The following is a 20,661-nucleotide window of genomic DNA, read 5'->3' as shown; positions in this document are numbered from 1 at the left end:
TATAACTTGCAAAAATGCAAACAAGCAGGCTGAAACTGTGAGCACCTCACAATTCAGGAATAAAACGCTGTGCATGTGCAATAGTCTTATGGAGCGTGTCTTGCCTAGGTTCAGCAGAAAGCAGGGAATTTTGTACAGCCGCCCCACAAATTTACACTGTACACACTGTAAATTTGTAATCCACAAAGGTCCCTGCTGAATTTTGAAATAATTATGTTCTGATCCTGAGGCATTTCCGGAAGTTCAATTAGTTTCGCCACTGGACGGATGTATTTATTCCCTTTAATGTCCACTTCTGCAGCTCTTATCCTTCCATCGTCACTTGGTAAGACCTTCATAACCCGTCCGACGAGCCACTGAGCCCTAGGTAACTGTGGATCCATTACTAGAACTACATGTCTAACTTTAAGATCCAGATTAGAATTTTGCCACTTCTGTCGGAGCTGAAGATTTGGCAAATAAGATTGAATGAACTATCTCCAGGAGAGGGAAGTCTGGGCATCTCTGCTCAAGCTGCTGCCCCCGTGACCCGATCTCAGTTCATCCATCCATCCATCCATCCATCCCCTTCCGATTATCTATCTTCAAAAACTATCAGCAATGACCTGGCTCTGTGTATAATGTCAGCGTCCCAGAATTTGACTACGTACATACACAGCTTGAGGAAGAAATGCATCCCACCGCCCCATCAGCAGTAAGTTAGGTGTGATAGGGTCTGGGTCTGCTATGTCCGATGACACATATCCTAGTGGCTTAGAGTTGAGAATACCTTCAACCTCAATCAGCACAGTCATCAGAACTTCCTCCAATACAACTTGGTCCTTCAAAATGACTTGTAAGGAAGACCTGACAGATTTAATTTCCCTCTCCCACACTCCACCAAAATGTGGAGCATGAGGTGGATTAAACATGAAATTAATTTTTTGGTTAGCTAGTCAGGCTTTTAGATCTGGTTCCAATGCAGCAAAGGCCTCCTGGACTTCCCGATCACCCCCTCTGAAATTGCTGCCCTGGTCACATAGGAATTCATAAGGCTTCCCTCTTCTTGCCACAAAGCGTCTGACTGCAAGTAAAAATTAATCTGTATCCATGCTGAATAACAGGTCCAGATGTACACACCTTGTAGTAAGGCATTTGAATATTATACCCCACCTTTTCTCATGTCTTCTGCTAATAGGATTATATAAGGGCCAATACAGTCAATCCCTGTTGACCAGAATAGGGGTTGATGAATTTGTAGTCGAGCTGAGGGGAGATCGGCCATTTTAAGTACAACTGGTTTACTGTGCCACTTCCTACATTCCACACAACTTCTCTGGTGTTTCTTTACAGCCGAAGTATCTGAGTATCCAGTAGGTTCTTCTTAATTCGGCAAATACTCTTTTGGGACCAGCGTGTAAAAGACGATTGTCATAATCTTGAATTATTAGCATTGTTACTTGATGGTCTGAGGCTAGTACTATAGGATGAAGCGTGTCTTCAGGTAGTGCAGTAGCCTTACAGAGTCTGCCTCCCACTCTGAGTAGACCCAAGAAAGTATCTAGTGATGAAGCAAGTAATATTAAACGGCTGTTGGAAGACACGGGTTTGTTAGCCTTCAGAGCACTGATTTCTTCAGGGAAGCACTCACACTGTGATCTCTGGAGAACAGCAACTTCTGTTTCTATGCGTGCTTCTGCAGACATGGGTGAAGCAGCCGCCCCATGGAGGGCTTGATGTGTGGCCATAATGAGATCATCCCATGTTTTGCAGTTACTCCAGTCAAACATGGGAGTGTTGCTAACTGATACATTAACACAAAATGCAGACTTACAGAGCTCTTCTGATTCCTCTTTCTTCATGATGGGGCAAACGGCCAATGAGCAGGAGACTGATGTAGAAATGCTGGACCATGATTCCATCAACTAGGCTGAGATAAACTCAAAAGGGTCTTGCCATGGATAATATCAGCAGCAGGATTACTGTCTGAATCAACATAACTCCATTTCTCAGATCCAACCAAATCCTGTATCTCAGCGACTACTTTCCCCACAAACACTTTATGCTGGCAGGATTCAGACCTGATCCAGTGCAGCACTGTGGTTGAAACTGGCCACATGGCTGTCCGAGTGATTGTCAATGTGAGTCCCTGATTCAGCATCCTTGCTAACAGAGCTCAAGGCAGTGCTGCACTAAGCTCAAGACTGGGCATAGATAATTGTTTTTTAGGTGCCAATTTGGATCTTGCCATGACAAATGTCACATGAATCTGGTTGCTCTCCTCTATCCGAAGATAAGCCACAGAACCATATGCCCTTTCAGAAATATCACACATACATGTAGCTGAATTGCAGAGGAGGACCAGTCACATGCAGGAGTGTAACAGCGGGGAATGGTTATGTTCTGTAGGTTGGGAAGCTCCCACATCCATTCCTGCCAGTCTTGTAGGAGGTCTTCTGGTATAGGGTCATTCCAGTCTACTACCTTTTTCCACAACACCTGCACCAGGCTTTTGGCTCTGGTAGTGAAAGGAATTATATACCCCAGTGGGTCATATTGAGTTGCCAGTTTTCGATACACATTACTCATTATAGGTTCTGTGAAAGCAATAGGGTGGTGTTTGTATCTCAAAGTGTCAGGGGGCAGTGCCATATAAATCCCAGTGTGAATTCTTGGGGGTCAGGTTTGTTTGTGGTAAACCATAGTTCACTGCCTTCTGATCTGGCCTCAATGGGTAGGTGTGCTACAACCTCAGGGACATTGCTGGCCCACTGTCTTATTTCAAAGCCTCCTTTTTCCTGTAAGGATCTCAATGTGTTAATAAGCTTTATGGCCTGGTGTTGCGTCTGTAAAGATTGTAAGCAATTATCAACATAGAAGGCATGCAGTATTAACTCAACCATGTTCTCATTGTCAACTAAGTTGTCTTTTATTTGTCTCTGAAGGGCATATGTAGCAGCATTCATAGATGTCTGGGATGCGATTTCTTTCCATGTTCCGCCAAAGAAAACGTAGAAGGGGTTGATATTCTGGAAGTAACCGGACCTGGTGAAACGTCGCCCATATATCTCCACTTATGGCAATGTTGTGCTCTTGGAACCTGAGCATTACTCCAAGTAGTGATGGACTTAATGTTGGTCCAGGCAAAAGGTTGTCATTTAGATTAATTTGCTGGTAGTTGTAAGAGTTGAACACAATCCTGGCCTTGCCGTTGTGCTGTACAATATGGTGTGGATAATACCATGATTGATGAGATCTCTCAGCTTTTTCCCTTGGTATCTTCACCACATGACTTTCCTCTATAAGCTTGTGTATTTCTTTGTTATACACAGCCACCAGTTCTGGAGTATTGAGTAGGCAGCGCTCTGTGGCTCTTAAAAGAGCCATAACTGAAGAAGGTGGTGCATGAAGGAGGGTAGCATCTTTCTTCCTTAGGAGTGGTGTTGCATAGCGACTCACATCATTGACTATGATACGAGTTGTTTTTTCCTCCACAGTGTCCAGTGCAGCTTTGTCCTGCTTTGAGTGGATGATCTCCCTTTCATTCATGTGTGGCAGTATATCAAGCTGCCAAAGCCTCTCCACATGATGATGCAGTTCTTGATTGGGAGAGAGTAATGTGGTGTGAAGACAAGAACTTTCATTTGAAGGGCATTGCAAAAAGGTTGTGTGCCCTTGGACTGTCCAGCCTAATTGTGTCTGTACTGCTACAGGGACCCCAGGAGGTCCCATCTGAACTGGAGCAGTATAAGTAATCAGCTGAGGGTAATCTGGCCCTATGAGAAGCAGGGGTTGAACTCTGCTGAAGCCATGGATTGGTATATCTTTTAAGTGTTTATACTTTCTTTTCAATACTTCAATGGGGCAAGATTGCTCAGCCAGGTTCAGTTTGTTGGCAGTAAAAGCTCTTTGAATACAATAGTTTACTTTTAGGTCTGCTTGGTCAGATATCTCGAAGGAGACAGCAGCACCTTTCAATTGAATAATATGTCTAATTGTTCTCAGTGACAATATCTCGTCAGCTTCTTTCAGTCCAAGATGCTTGGCAGCTACTGGCAGTATAATTGTCCTCTCAGATCCATTATCTAACACAGCATATGTATCTAATATTCTCGATCCACTCCATCTGCCTTTAGCATCACCCTGCCTGAGTGGCTGATTTGATCGACATAAAAATGAGGTGACAATGTACTTACTGTAAGAATGCTCTGATTCTCTATAGCAGAAGCAATGTCATGAAGTACAGGTAAATGTCGACCTCTGCATGTTGAACAGGGTTTCTTAAGTGTACAGCTATCCTGTTTGTGACCTCGGCCGCACCTCCAACATCTATCTTGTTCCTTAACCCATTTCTCCTTTTCTGTGTGGCTCAATTTGCTGAAAGTTTCACAAGCATTGAGGTAATACTCATGGTTATTGCAGTAAGGGCAAAACAGTTTAAAACGGCCCCGCTTCTTAGCTGTACTTGTTGCTTTAGTGTCAGTTGATGGAGAGGAGGATATTGAAGCAGAAGGCATGTGCTACTCATTTCCTATAAGAACTGTGGCTGTTTTGGTCTTGGTAAACTTGAAAAACATTCTGCTCTCTTCGGTAGGGCTCTTCTTTAACTGCTTCCATTGCACATCTGGATATCTGTATGGCCTGAGCTTTCTGGTGAAGCCATTCTGAGAAGATCTGGTAGAGTGCCTGTTCTGGCACTGCCACTCATGATAATGTGTTTATTAAAGCAGTGTTCTTTAAATGAGTCTCTATAGTTCGTAGGCAGTTTAGCTAGCAATGTATTTACATGAGATCCACACTGTAGTTCGGCTCTAGCGGGCCCATCCATAGTATTAAGCATGCCCACCAAAGTGTTGACAGCAGTAGCAAAGTCCTCAAAGCCTTGAACATTACCTGGCTGTAAGGCTGGAGTGTATGGGTTTGACTTTAATTCACATTGAACTAACTGTCTTGGTTGACCGCGTCTTCGCTCTAAAGCTTGCATTGCCTGAGTGTGTGGGAATGGGTGATGGACATACCTTTAAGCAATCTGATAAGCAGTGGGTAGCTCTAGATCAGTGGTGGTGAACCTATGGCACGCGTGCCAAAGGGGGCACTCAGAGCCCTCTCAGTGGGCACGCACGCCGTCGCCCAAGCACAGAGTTCGTTACTATAAAGCCAGAGGAATGCGGGGCCGGGCTGCTCCCCTCACCGCTCCCCCTCTTCACGCGTGCCGGAGGACGTTTCTCACATCACCCGCCCCTCTGCCCAGCAGCCCAATGGGAGCACGTCCTTCCTCTCCTGTCTGGGGTAAGGCGGGCGGCACACATGCTGCTTGAGGGTGCGGCACGGACTGCAGCCTTTTGAGCCTGTGATTCCCGTGGTGGGGTTGGAGGGGATGTGGTATAGCGGGTCCACAGCTCAAAATTGAAAAGGCCAGTTTTAACAGATAATTGCCGCACTCGCGGCTTAAAGGGGGTTATGGTAGAGTGGCCGGAGCGGTTTCCAGGAGCTTTGTGATGCGGGCAGTCCTCGCTTAAGCGCACAGGTGAGGAGTCGTCCGCATCTGTAATTATTGCCGAGAGTTGTTAATCACCACACCTGATCCACGACCCCGTAATATATAATGGAAGCTTTGGGGCGGAGCTTAATAGGGAAGACCTGCGTGAAACACTTGAGAGGATCGAAGGGATGACAAAGGACAGCACAGTTAGTTATGAAAATGAAATCCTTAAAGTGTGGAATTCTCTGCCAAATAATCTTAAGTCAATGAAAGCACTTGAGATTGCTTTCCTTACTTTGTTTGGAACATCTTATGCTTGTGCGCAGCTGTTTTCAGCTTTGATTTAAATCAAATCTGACACCAGAAACAGACTAACAGATGACCTGAGTGCTGCATGTGTTGCTCTCAAGCTTACAAAGTATGAGGCAAGGTTAGACAAATTATCAGCATGCATACAACAGCAAAAAGCACATTAATTGTTCAAAAGCATACCGAATGCAAACTTTAACCTTTCAACAAAAAGTTGTTTGTATCATTGAAAGCTCTGTTATTATGTTTTTCTTTTAAGACAAAAGATGTTAATGTATGAGTGGCTTTTCTAAACTAAAAGCTCAGTAGATAGATAGACAGACAGAGCATCAGTATTGGCAGTTCCGTCCAATTTACCATCCAGCTGCACTCCCAGGTATTTATAGGTCTGTACCCTCTGCACACACTCACCTCTGATGATCACGGGGTCCATGAGGGGCCTGGGCCTCCTAAAATCCACCACCAGCTCCTTGGTTATGCTGGTGTTCAGTTTTAGGTGGTATTCAGGTTAAATTGCCATGTTGGCACTTTGCGATAAATAAGTGGGTTTTGGATTGCAGTTTGGGCACTTGGTTTCTAAATGGTTCGCCATCACTGCTCTAGATGATCCAGCAATATTTGGTACTTGTAATTTTCAGTTAAATGGCGATGAGGGCCAAGGATACTGTCCAATCCTTTCTTAAGCATGAGAAAGTCTCTCTCTTTGCCTGAAGAAAAGACTGCTTACTTTGGTTTTGGTATGCCATATGATGATGCAATTGCCATTTCCATTAATCCAGGCACACTAGGATCAGTAGGAGTCAGTAAATGTGCAGAGGAGGCTGCCTTTGGTAGTGCTGATGCAGAATTAAATTAGAAATTGAGGACTGTGGTAGTGGTTGAAACAATGTCTGCACAGGAGCTGACTGGAACTGGGGGTGCACTGGAGCTGGCACAGGCTGCACAGGAGCTGACTGTGGCCAAGAATATGATTTAGAGAATCTAGTCAACTGTCCACAAGATTGTGAACCTGAGAGGACTACTTTACTGACGTAAGGAGCTGGCTGAGAAATTGATTGTACCCTGTGTTGTGGATAATGGGACACAGGACTCTTGGAATGGAAGCAATCCTCAGTTTCCTGCATAACACTGTCCATAACAATCCAAAGCTCCCTCATCTCATTACTCAGAGCTCTCCAACGTGACTCTAAGAAATTTATGCTCTCCCTCTTCACATTAGGAACCTGTGTGAAATAGCTCCCATATGAATTAGGGCTTGAATATGTAACTTATGTTCTTGTGGGCACACCTGCATTTGACTGTGGATGATCAATCACAAATCCTCCAAGTAAGCTGGCACACGCCGTGTGTGACTTTAATGAGGATTAGTGGTCTGTCTGACTGTAAAAATCTCTAGATGTAGCCATAGCACAGCCTATGTACTATCCGGCTCGAAGGACCTATTTGTGAGGGACAGTTGTACGTTACTGTGCTCATTGTACACTTGCTGGCCTAATTCTTCGGTAATAAAGAACCGCAGCTACACCAGAGAGTAGAGAACACCCTTTTCCTGCTTGCTTCAAGTAATTTAATAGATGTGTATACGTAAGTGTATGTGTGGCATCTAAACAGAAATAAATTAATACAATAAGTTTTCAAATACAAATGGAGTTCCATGGTATTTAGGAAGAGAAATGTTAAACATCAATTACTCAACTTTACGTATTGTTTAATCAAACCAGTAGGTGGCACTATTAACCAGAATAAAAGGTACGGCGTAATGCCCAAGACGTTTACAAAAAAAAAAAACCTTTACGCTTAATACTGCAAGAATCAACACATTTCAAAATCCTGGAGCGAAGTACAGAAAGTAAAGTACAGCGCATCTCTCCCCAAAGGTCAACATTGCACAGACTGAACAATATATTCATTTGCAAACAGCAAACATAGCCATAATAGCACTTTTGTATACTTGCACCAAACATCAAAATAAGTTGCAACATTAGCTAAGATATTAAGTTACAGTGAACACTGCAAAAAAGAAACAACTTTCTTTGTCAGTAACCCACAACACACAGTTACAAAAAGGTAACAGCAAACTTTAACTTGAAAAAACGCAAACAAGCAGGCAGAGACTGTGAGCTCCTTGCAATTCAGGAACAAAATGCTGTGCATGTGCAATAATCGTGTGGAGCGCGTCTTGCCTAGGTTCAGCAGAAAGCAGGGAATTTTGTACAGTAGCACTGCTCACATGCAAGGCTGAATACTGTATATAGAGTTAGCAGCCACAACACAAGAAAACATATGTTTAATCCAGCTGTTAAATGGTATGAACAGGAAAAGTTACAACTGTACAAAAGTCAATGGTGACAACCAAGGAGCTATTGTACTATGGAAGAACCCAGTAAACAGACAGAGGTCAGGTACCACTCCATTTGTAACATGCTCAATGACAAAAAAGTTTAAAATGTCTCAATTTAAGAGTTTTCTGTTTGGGAATTAAGGGAGACAAAGAGACAGAAAATACGATGTATTATTTTGAGCTGCTATATGGTTTTTGTGTAAAATCTCCCTTACTGTTAACTCACTGTTTGGTTTAGATTTCCATGTACATTGTTTATTTTCAAAGGAAGAAATTATGATGACAGCAAGTGGGTGTGTTAAATTATGCTCTTACATGAATGTTATTGGTCCTCCCTGGGTGGAGTTTGCTTGTTCTCCCTGTGTCTGCGTGGGTTTCCTCTGGGCGCTCCAAAGACATGCAGGTTAGGTACATTGGCGATCCTAAATTGTCCCTAGTGTGTGTGTGTGTGTGTGCGTGCCCTGCAGTGGGCTGGCGCCCTGCCCAGGGTTTGTTTCCTGCCTTACGCCCTGTGTTGGCTGGGATTGGCTCCAGCGGACCCCCGTGACCCTGTAGTTAGGATATATGTAGGTTGGATAATGGATGGATGGACGAATGTTATTGGCTGACATAATAGAGTCATTGCCTGACAACAACAACATTTATTTATTTATATAGCACATTTTCATACAAAAAAATGTAGCTCACAGTGCTTTACAAAATGAAGAATAGAAAAATAGAAGACACAATAAAAAATAAACATAAGTCAACATTAATTAACATAGAATAAGTAAGGTCCGATGGCCAGGGTGGACAGAAAAAACAAAAAAAAAAAAAGCTGGAGAAAAAAAATAAAATCTGTAGGGGTTCCAGACCACGAGACCGCCCAGTCCCCTCTGGGCAATCTACCTAACATAAATGAAACAGTCCTCTTTGGATTTAGGGTTCTCGTGGAAGGACTTGATGATGATGGTCACGTAGACTTCTGGCTTTTAGTCCATCAATGTTGGAGCATCATGGCCGCCACCACAAAGAAACTGGAAAAAGAAAAAGTAGGGGTCAGTACTGATTTTAGAGCCACTATGAATAGTTATTATGATGAATTGAATATACAGAGTATCAGGATTAAGTTAAAGTGAAGTTAGGAGAAGGCCATGTTAAAGTGATGTGTTTTCGGCAGTGTTTTAAAGTGCTCCATTGTATTAGGACCATTTCATTCTGGGAAGGGTTCTTTATGTAGAAAGTTGGTTCTTTGTGCTTTGAAAAAACTTCCTAATATATAGAAGGAAAAAAAAATAGAAATCTTTCATGTGTGGTGTGCTGAAGGACCCTAACAGATTACGAAAACCTTGACTTATCTTGTGTTACTGGAAACAGAAAGAGTCCTTTTAAAATCAAGAGCCATTTGTATTTATAAATTTGTTAGATTGTATCTATTCATGGTAATTTACTGTATAGAGTCTGTTACAAATTTAATAAATAAAGCATCTTTCTGAAACCTACATGTGGATGGATCTTTTGGAAACCAAAATGGTTCCTGTTTTGCATCGCTATGAATAATCACTCTGGCACCTTTTAAGTGTATATTTTCATAAGTTAAATGAGTGTGGAACTGCAAAAAGACTTTTTTAAAAATCGTCCACAATTTCAAGAAAAGTAGCCCAAAATGAAGAGTCATGCCCAATCCCCCAACATGTACGTTTATGTCCCTAATGAGTGTGAAAATGGTCAATATGGCAACTATAATGTCCTAAATAGTCATGCCAACTTGAAAAGAGCAACTCCCATAATCTTTATTGCGTTCTTTTTAAACAGCAACGATAGATAACTAAAGGCCCTGTCACACTACATGATTTATCTAGTGATTTTTCACTTTCAGACATCTTTTATATTATCTTAGCTAGTCTGGGACAGTTGAGTCAAAACTGGGCTTGATTTTGTCTTAAGCTGAAGGGGGAGCTGTGTGTATGCGAGAGCTGACAACCACTTAATCATCCAAAAGGACAATGCATGCAATGATACCACAAGGAAAGTGTGTGCGTTCAAAACTGAAGAGATGCTCATCTTTCTGATGTTTTGTGTCTTACATACCCTGACAAAATGGAAAAGGGAAATTGCAGTTGAACTCACTGTACCTGCAAAGTATTTGTACAGCCCCAGTGCAGTCAGGCAGCATGTTATCAGTTGTCAGAATGCAGCTAGCTCACAATACTTTTGAAGTGTGAAATTGTTTCAAAAAGCCATCATCAAGTCACATTATTTGTCATCTCCTAAAAGTCCTGCTCAAGCAATATGACACCTTCAGACAAAAAGTAGTCCTCAGGTTTGACATCCCTTCTGAGTAGAAGTTGTGTAATGTAAAAAACATGCTTCAGGTCCTTTGTAATACATTTTCTTTTCAAAATGCTTAAAGATTACATTTTCAACAACTATGGTTTTTTAGTTTCTCCAACTTTATTATCTTGGGTGCAAGACAAATATTTAACCCAAAGGACATCTTTTAATATACATTTTCAAATGTGTTACGACTGTGGGTATAAGGCAATACTTTTACCTGCACCCATGAAACGCTCTTCATCATTAGCATAGTGTGCCCCCTATTGGTAGCCTATCAGATTGGTGAACAGGTCAAGTCCCCTTTGCTGTAGGAGTCAGACGTAGGTGGGATTAAATGTGGAAGGAATGTAAGATGTGTTTTTTCCTGTTTTACCATGTTTCATAGTAATGGATTGGCTCCAGCAGACCCCGTGACCCTGTAGTTAGGATATAAGGGGTTGGATAACGGATGGACGGATCATACTCTATTCATGGTGCTAATGATAATGTTTATTCACCACAGTACAAAGTGAATACCATCCCCTACTGCACCAGTATGTAGTAGCAGATCTCATCATATGCCAACAGTCTTCTGTTTGTGCCACATACATCAGGCACCATGTCTTATGTGGCAACATTTACAACATACTCCACCTATATCTGATACCACCTCATCTTGTAATCACATATCAAGGACCCTCTTGAAAAGATGGTAGTCACCCTGGGCCAGATCTGGATAACAGTGCAGGTGTGGCAGCTCTTTGAATTCACATTTTCATAGAGCAGTCTTTGCCACTCATGTATTGTGAGCTGGGGCAGGAAGATAGTCAGCACTTTTACTGATCGAAGCAAACAGCAAAGCAGTTCAGCAGAACATTGACCAGTTATGTTGTCCTTTACAGACATTTAATCCATACAAAGATTTTCTTCCTCATAAAAACGTGCACATGATCTTGCTAATACTGGCTTGGACCTCAAGTTTTCTGTGGTACAATCATTATGTTGCCTTTGTTTTGATTTATTTTTTGGAATCTGGGTCAGCTAAAGGAGGTTGGTGTTATGAATGACATGCAGGGTTGTACATTTATGCTCCTGTATCCCTTTGACTCTTGTCTGCGACTCCAAAAAACGTGTACCCTAAAACAGTTTCTTAAAACCCGAGCTCGAGAAATATGTGTTTGTGTAGAAGAAGCCTACGTGAGGCATTGCAGGTATATGGAAACACCATGCTTGGCAAACAGAAATACAGTACTTTGTGGAGGGATGTCAAACATATGAAATAGTGCCCCCTAGTATGTACAATTAAACATTGGGAATTTACTCCTGCAGATGGGCAGTGATCACCAGAGTCTCTGATGTATGCTGTATCAGAGATAGGTTTATGAATATGGGTAGCCAGGGAAGGCTCCTGTTGGTATGCATACTTTACATGCCAAGTACCTTGCCATGTAACGGTGGACATTGTCCTGTTTAAAAACTGAACCAGGTAAGTATCACACAAAAGACTATACAGTTGGGGCAGATTGAATCATCCAATCAAACTGTCTCGAACAAACAGAAAAGCAGGTCATAGGACAGAGAGAGAGACACACACACACACAGGTGCGTGAGAGACACAAACACAGGCGCGCGAGATAGACACACACACAGGCGCGCCCGTGCATTCTTGTAATGTTACTTTTCTTGGTTGTTTATTAAATTAGAGATTTTTCAAATGTTCATTTTTTTCCCCGTGCTTAAAACTCATTAAAATATTATAGCAAGCGGTTCGTAGCGCTATAGCACGATCTCTTTCAATGTTAGTTTTCTCTGTTGTTCAAGGTTTTCTCAGTGTTATTCAATGTTTTTACATTTAGTTTACTATTACGCTGTGCATTCTATGGTGTAATTAACTATATTTGTGCTTAAAAACTTAGAAAATATATATATTTACATACAGTTCGTACAGTCTGGAACGGATTAATTGTATTTACATACAATCCTATGGTGGAAATTACTTCAGTTCATGAACAGTTTTGGAACAAATTATGGTCGTGAACCGAGGTTCCACTGTATTACTGCGAGAGAAAATTAAAGGCACTGTAATGGACAGCCGGGTCCCATGCCCGGTAGGGACGACCCTGCTGTATATGGAGCAGCCATGGACTTCTCAGTACCTCCCCCCGGGATGATTGGTGGCAGCCTCCCTGGTTGATGATGCCTCGGTTTCCTGCAGGGTTTCATGGGAAATGGAGTTCTCCCCAACCCTGTGGGGACCTGGATGGCCGCCAGGGGGCGTGGCAGAAATAGTTAAACCCAGCTGGTTTAATCGTTGGCCCCAATTCCAAGTGCAATTGGGAACAGGTGAACAAGCAAACGGAGCACTCCCAGGAGGGCCATAAAAGGAGCCAGCAACCACCACTCTGGGCCAGAATCGGGAGGAAGAATTTGCCTGAGAGGAGTGGTGGTGCAAGCGGAAGGATTGCTGTGTTTAAAGTAAGGTGCTTTGGGACTGTGTTATACCTGTGGGGTTCACGGGGAAGACATGCCCCACAGGGGAAGAGTGTTTGAACTGTGTTTAAGTGTTTGGGACTGTGTTGGGCCTGTGGGACATGGGGAAGACGTGCGCCCACGAGGAAAGAGAAACAAAAAATATTTCTGTTCAATTTACACGTGCCTCAGTGTGAATCTGTGCCGGCTTGGGCGCTTTATATAGCGCCTTATTCACAGCACATAATACAGTGATGCATATTACAGCCACATACAAGGCCCTTGCCATTTAATATAGTCTGTTCCTACTAATGTTTATGCACTGCTGTTCTAGCGCCCATTATTGTAACGGGCTTAATGTCTACTAACAAACATAATACATCTGAATTGGTGTAAGCTGCCCTAATTTGTGGTGTTCATATGTAATAATTTACTTCATGAGGTAGAAGTACTGTAATGTACACTATGCGACTCTTCAATTCCACCATGGGTAATCGTTAATATTTTACATAATTATTGTCTGGCTGTTATACTTTCATTTTTATCACTCTTTAATTTAATATTGTTCTTTATCAGTATGCTTCTGCTGGAGTATATGAATTTCCCCTTGGGATTAATAAAGTATCTATCTATCTATCTATCTATCTAAGAATTAGTCATGTTTGATATTTGAAATATTAAAATGTGTACTTCAATTTAAATGTGTAAAATCTTAACTATTCTTGACTGTTATAGAAATGGATAATTTTTCAATATTCTGATAGATGTCCTTAGAAGGCTAGATCTCTATTAAAGGAAAAAATATCAAAAATAACACTCATAATCACCAACCTTGAAATAGTCTAAAACAATACCCCACACACTTATGTTTGAAATTTGTCATTTTAAACCTTTAGGGATTGATTTTTAGAGTGCCAGGACCACCGGTAATGAATCAAATACTAAAAATATTATATTTATGATCAGCAACACGCCTAGATTACCAAACCACATTTTTTTAAGTTTTGTGAAAAGGAGTAACTTTAACCCCTCACATCCCATTAGGGATGAACCCTTGGGGTCAGTTGATGTGGTGTGCACAACTTCAAGCCCTTCTATTCATCTCTGCTGAACGTATTGGTTTACTCTTTATCATAAAGGTGTTATTTTCTGCACAAAATATGGTCCATAAATGGCCTAAAAATTTGTGTTTTTGTTCAGATCTGCAGGACAAAACATAGGAGGAAACTCAAAAAGCTCAACATGTTAAGTAGACATCAAAATAACTTAAAAGATATATTTGATGTGAACGTTTTTTTATATCAGTGTGTCAGGAGGTGCCGGACAAAAAATTTAACTGATTTGAAAATGTTCATAAGCAATTTTTATAAACACAGTAAACAAATGGAACACACAGACGTGCCAAAATAAAATGATCAAAATAGCAATAGCTCTTGACTGCATTGCTAAAAGCTGTTTTTAATTTAAATTATAATCAAACTGCCAAATGGGCTAACTAAAACTATCGTCTTCCATTGTGAATTGTGAAAGGCTGCTACTACTTTGGCATGAGACCCACTAATTAGTAAATAATGGAGTAATAAAACAATTAGAACACCTGGAAAGGCAGAATGAAAATCAAGATGAAAATATTGTTAAAAAGAAAAACAAACACATTATTCTCATATACTGTAAGAGCTTATTACATTCTAATTAAAAAAAAAAAAACTACCAAACTTAGTTTTCAAATTTCTATATCGTTCCCAAAACACACAATCTGGGAAATACCAGTTCACTTAGTTAGCCCAGGAGTCCAATTAAAAACAAAAACCTGCAGCCACAGTGTGTCCCCAGAACTGAGTTTGGGAACCCTTGATCTAGGACATTCGCTCTTGGCTTGCTAAAAAACGTTCTCCATAGTCTGTCTGCCAATAAAAAATGCTCTGAAACCGTGCATTGATTGGATAGTTTCATTATATGCATACATCAGTGAAGATACAATAAATGGGAATTGTGGGTAAATGTTTAAAGATACTATAATCATTATGCTTCAATTTCATTGAATATTGCACTTATATTATTCTGTTTAAGTAGTCTAAATGAAATGAAATATGTTAATGGAATTACTTTGACAATATTAGAATTAAACTGCCAACATTGCTGTAAACTACACAGTTCAAACAAACCCTACAGAAGATAATATCAGAAATAGCAGTGTTTTCATTATGTAACAGTTTTTTTGTCTTAAGAGAATTGTTAAATGCAAAAAATACATAAATGAATGCCGCCCAATTCCTAGGTGTTTTCTGAAATGCATTTTTTCGTGAGACAGTCTTGCATGCAGACATTGCTATAAGTAATCAAATGACCCCCCTTAACATTATCCCCCAATGTCAATCCAATGTTTTTTATCCAATTCCTCCATATTTCCCCAGCACTCACTTTTCTCTCGTGTCTCCAGGTTACTATGTACAGGTCTGGCAGTGAGGATTCCACTCAGCACAAACGGGTTGGTGGGGGTCAGTGTGCCATTTAAAGCTTCTCCTGAAGAAGCAAAAATAAAAAGAGCTGACTTGGACCATGACATCCATTACTTTAACACATCCAGAGAAGACACTTGAGTAAAGTAAAATATCTAACCAGAAACCACACCATGTTGCAAGGGCATTCATAAATAAATATGAGATGCATTTCATATAGAGCCCTACAAAGTTTATGAAACCCTGCTGTGGTCTTTAAAATGTTACAGTTTGTCTAACTGAGGCTAGGATGATTTTTCTAAAAGTCAGGACTTGTATCTATAATAAGCAATTGTTAAAGAAAATGATTAATGCTAAAAGAAAACAACATAAGATAACTAGTTCACGTGCCACAGGATTCATTAGCTCAATCCCTGAGGTAAGCAAAACAAGTGGATAGATAACCAGACAAGTAGGACAGCGGTGTCATGAAACTGAAAAGAGCGTTCTGGTTGTCTGTACTTTACTAATTATTTGTTTCATTTCAGACATTATGGCTAATTACTTCTTCAGAAAATTTGAGGAATCGGATCATCACACTGTAAAAGAGTTTTATGCATGGGGGCTGCTTGAATATGTTAACAGAAGAGTCAAGTACTTTCTGGCTAGTTCTGTCATCCAGCTGTTCCTGGTGTGCACATTCGCCGTTCTCTTTGTGACCACTCACTCCATTGTCTTCTCAACCATTGTGATTCTGCTTCTTTTAGCTGCAGAGTGGATTAAATGTTCCTTAGGCTTTAGATGGTACATTAAGCAAACCATCAAAAAGGACTTGTTCAGCATAAGGAAAACTTTTCTCCAAAGCAAAGACTCTTGCTTCTATGTGGTGATATGCAACAATCAGCTTGTGGCCATGTGTTCTATTTCACCATCCAAAGAAGAGTCATGTTCCCTGGAGTTGGACCACGTGTATGTAAAGAAGGGTTACAGACGCTTCGGCATTGCCAGAGCCCTCTGCTTGAAAGCACTCGACTTTGCATGTTCCCGGGAATACCGTGCTGTAGTGCTGAATACAATGTGCATCCAGTATGAAGCTCAGAAATTATACGAGAGCATAGGATTTCAAAAGTATGGGGAAAGTCCAGCGCCTGGAATTATGAATCGAATTATTAACTTCAGTTTATTTCAGTATAGGTATGATATTTGTGTGGACAAAGAAAAGTCTGTTGCATAAATTGTGCATCCAGAAATGTGTTTGTTAATTATGTTTTCTAAGCATTATGGTGGATTTATCTTTTCCAGAGTGTATTTTTGTTAATACTGGAATAAGACTGTATTTTAATGGGGACTTACAAACCTCTACAAAACTATTTTGCCAAGCTACTTAAAAAAGAGAAAAAGATACAAAAGTAAGATAAAAGTGACACTAGGTCTCACAGAAAATATTTAAGTGTTCTTAAACTCAAAAATAATATAATTGAATTAACAATAAATAGTACATTTATATAAATGGTTAAAATAAATAGCTAGTTTTCCTTTACAGCAAATATGCTTTCTGGATTATATCCACACACTCTACAGAGCCTTCAGATGTTAGAAATACAAACAAAGTGATGAGTGGTAACAATCATTTTCAGTTTAACTTGGGTCTCCGAATTCTATTTCATCCATCCATCCATTTTCCAACCCACTGAATCCAAACACAGGGTCACGGGGGTCTGCTGGAGCCAATCCCAGCCAACACAGGGCACAAGGCAGGAACCAATCCTGGGCAGGGTGCCAGCCCACCACAGGACACACACAAACACACCAATCACACACTAGGGACAATTTAGAATCGCCAATCCACCTAACCGGCATGTCTTTGGACTGTGGAAGGAAACCTACGCAGACACGGGGAGAGCATGCAAACTCCACGCAGGGAGGACCCGGGAATCAAATCCCGGTCCCCTAACTGAGAGGCGGCAGCGCTACCACTGCGCCACCGTGCCGCCCGAATTCTAGTTCTGTTACAGAAAAACACATTAACCCTTCCAAAAGTTGAAAAAAATTGTAAACGTGTGTGATATAACGAATGTCTTAGTGGTGTAACAGTTAGCACTGCTTCCTCATGGATCCAAGAAAATCTATACTTAGGTTTTTCCAGCTTAAAAGTATAAGGAAATTCAGGTAATTTTTTAACTATGAAGGTTACAGAGAAGTTTACTCATGGGTTTATTTTAGCAGAATTGATAACTGCAATGTCTTTTTCACAGGCTGTTCAAATGGTTCAGTTTTTAGTTTTCAGTTAATTCATAATGAATGCTGCAAGATTATTAGAACTAGAAAGGAGAACTACATAACTCCTGTCCTCAAATCCCAACACTGGCTTCAAGTTAAGTATAAGGCTGATTTAAAACTCGCCCTTCTTAAACATGTGGGTTTGCATGGCCTTGGCTCTACCCCTCGTCTCATCTTATTAAATTGTGATCGAAGGCAAGAATGGATTGGCATTCCAGCTGGGATGGAGGCTTCCTTACCTGGCTAGGAGGTCCTAAGGAGAGATGTTTCAGCAGCCCAGCCGGGCTGAATGTTCTCCCCTTTCCCAGTCAAGAAGCTGCCGTAGAGGATGGGCAGAGGGACGGACATGTGTTCCCCCTGTACACTAGGGTGCAGCATCATTCCTATTCTCAAGAGAAGAGACAAATATGCATGAATCTGAGACTTTTGAGCCAGTTAGGACTGGTTTTCCTACTGTGAGGCTCTTGATAAATATGAGCACATAGCACACTTCATGGTCTCGCAGTGCCAGTCAACTAAAATAAGAAATCCAAGGCTTAATAAAATTACAGCGGGAGTTAAATTTTTTTTAGTACAGACACCAGAAGTGGTGGAATGATCTGCCTGCATATATAAGAACTGTCCCAATGCTCTCAGAAATTTAATCCAGGAAGAAATCTCATAACTTTAGCCATCCGTCCATCCATTTTCCAACCCGCTGAATTCAAACACAGGGTCACGGGGGTCTGCTGGAGCCAATCCCAGGCAGGGTGCCAACCCACCACAGGACACACACAAACACACACTAGGGCCAATTTAGAATCACCAATCCACCTAACCTGCATGTCTTTGGATTGTGGGAGGAAACCCACGCAGACACGGGGAGAACATGCAAACTCTATGCAGGGAGGACCCGGGAAGTGAACCCGGGTCTTCTAACTGCGAGGCAGCAGTGCTACCGCTGCACCACCGTGCCACCCTAGTTTTAATTAAGGTCTAAGCCAATCCACTGTCTCTCACACACCTGGGTTGTTCCATTATGAAAAGAACTAGTATAGCAGACGCTTATTTTAAATGAACATAGCAAGTAAAGATAAGGAAGACATATCTAAAATGACAATGTAAAAAATTTGAAGATGCTATCAGACCTTTTCAAGAGGATCAGAGGTGCCAAAGAAATATTTTGTGCAAAAATGGATATAGTAAAAGACAAAGATGGAAATAACCTTCCAGAATTAGATGAAATCAAGATGCAATGGCAGGAATACACAGAAGAACTTTACAGGAAGTACCCAAGTAGCAAAGATACCTACAATGACACCTTGATTCATCTAGAGCCTGACATTCTGGAAAATGAAGTTAAACGGGCTCTAAACATTGCTTATACAAAGACTGCAGTATGTGACAGAATACCAGGTAAACATTTTAAAACCATTAGGGTTTTTTTTTTTTTTAAGTTTTACTTACTATCTGCCAGAAGATTTGGAGAGCTCAATAATGGCCATTAGATTGGAAAAATATCAGTTTATATCCCAATACGTAAGAAGGAAATGAATGCTCAAACTACCAAATGGTTTCATCATTTCAGATGCAAGTGAGGTTATGCTAAAGATCCTGCAAGCAAGACTTCAGCAGTATATAGACAGAAATGCCAGATATACAAGCTGGATTTAGTACAGATCGGGGCACCAGAGATCAAATTGCTAATATATATATATGGAGAAATCAAGGGAGTTACAGAAAAAAAAAACATCTGTTTCTGTTTTACTAACTACTCTAAAGTCTGACAGTGTGGATCATAACAAACTATGGCATGTCCTTAAAGAAATGGAGATACAAAGTCATCTTATCTGCCTCATGAGGAACCTACATGCGGAAAAAGAAGCTACTGTAAGAACTGAACATGAAAGAAACTGGTTCAAGATAGGAAATGGAATGTGACAAGTCTGTATACCGTCACCCTACTTATTTAATCTCTGTACTGAGTACATTATACAAAATGCTGGTCTAGAAGACTCAGATGCTGGAATCAAAATTGCCAGAAGAAACCCTTAAGATATTTGGATGATACTACTCTAATGACTGAAAGTGAAAGAAGGATCAAAAGTTGGCTTCCTGCTTAACAACAAGAAAACCAAAATTAGGTCAACTAGCCCCGTCAGTTCTTTAATAGATGAAGAAGAAGTGCAAGCAGTAAGAGATTGTTTTCATTCGCTCCAAGATTTGTGTAGAAGACTGCAGACATGAAATTAAATGACATTCACTTCTGAGAAGGAGAGCTATGGCAAATTTAGACAAGATACTAAAGTCCAAATGTCCATTTTGTATTTTTAATATTTTACTAGTGGAGAAAAATACAATAGATTATAAAATTTAAAAGAGGTCAAGTGCATTTAATTGAGGCATGCAATTGAATCTATTAATATGTTACTATTTGTTATTTTACAGTACACACACACACACACAAATACTGTCATGACTTATGTAAAAAATGACAAGGGATTTTCTTACTAATATTTTTGGTTTAAAAGCTCTACACAGTACGTGACATCAGTAGCACACTAAGGCTGATCCTAGGTGTTGACATGTGACATTTTTATCTTCTACATCACACATTGCTGCACTGCTTTAGTGTTAGATATTTATGGATTTAGAATTGGTTCTTTTTATAAGTGAAGATATTATAGAACACACCCTTTTAAAATTATTTTATTATTACTATATACATAGTAGATGTTTCCTTTTCTCTCTGATAAAAAAGGCACTGGGACAAATGGCATTATAATTTAAATGTAATATTATGAATTCTTGTTTTCAATTACTATTATAGCTTTTAATGTTTTACTATTTTGCAACTAACGACAGTGCAACATTATATGAACTAAAAATGGTTAGTGCATATTTAGTTTAGGTTATAATGCTTTACTGCGTCTTAATGAACATGAAAGATTTAATAAAAATAAGAATTAAACAACATTATATATAATAAAAAAAAAAATCAGTGAAACCTTTTTTGAAGGCTTTCTTCTCGAGAGGGAATTTCATGAACTCTCAAACCTCAACGCTCGCTAAGCTTCATCTATAGCCTG

The 20,661-nt window shown here is 40.4% G+C and overlaps 1 pseudogene; it reads left to right on the top strand.

Moving 5' to 3' along the window:
- Window positions 1-18,494: 18,494 nt before the first annotated feature.
- LOC120527923 lies at window positions 18,495-20,341 on the top strand (annotated as a pseudogene).
- Window positions 20,342-20,661: the final 320 nt, after the last annotated feature.

The sequence above is a fragment of the Polypterus senegalus genome, chromosome 4 (genome assembly GCF_016835505.1).
Source record: "Polypterus senegalus isolate Bchr_013 chromosome 4, ASM1683550v1, whole genome shotgun sequence".
In the NCBI taxonomy this organism is placed as follows: Eukaryota; Metazoa; Chordata; class Cladistia; order Polypteriformes; family Polypteridae; genus Polypterus; species Polypterus senegalus.
This window is presented reverse-complemented; position numbering and strand designations above follow the sequence as displayed.